Source organism: Homarus americanus, unplaced genomic scaffold, assembly GCF_018991925.1.
Source record: "Homarus americanus isolate GMGI-L3 unplaced genomic scaffold, GMGI_Hamer_2.0 scaffold850, whole genome shotgun sequence".
NCBI lineage: Eukaryota > Metazoa > Arthropoda > Malacostraca > Decapoda > Nephropidae > Homarus > Homarus americanus.
The window spans coordinates 575,947-576,666 of NW_024730202.1; positions in this window are offsets into that span (position 1 = coordinate 575,947).

Genomic DNA, 720 nt, shown 5'->3' on the forward strand with positions numbered 1-720 from the left:
CAAAGAGTACTCAAGAGATCCGTAGAGAAAATTAACATCACTGTGAATATCATTATCATTTTCTTGACTAACAATTTAAGGGGATAACTAACCAGCGGATAATTAGAGACTTAACCAGAATTCTCACGATATTTTAGGGTGGTTTGGGGTCACTAACAAGGTCATTACGGGTCGGTAATAACGTCATCAGGGTTTAATTTGGGTTCAGAGGGTAATTATGGCTAGTGAGGAGTGTGTCAGGGGGAACAAATGGCCTCCAGTTGTCATAATGGGTTGATACAGGGATGAGGAGGTCAGGGCTCTTCATAAGGGATTGTGTGTGTACGGTCTAGTGAACGTCTGAGTGGTAGGTACACACACACACACACACACACACACACACACACACCACACCACACACACACACACACACACACACACACACACAACACACACCACACACACACACACACACACACACACACACACACACACACACACACACACACACACACACACACACACACACACACACACACACACACACACACACACACACACACACACACACACACACACACACACACACACACACACACACACACACACACACACACACACACACACACACACACACACACACACACACACACACACACACACACACACACACACACACACACACACACACACACACACACACACACACACACACACACACACACACACACACACACACAC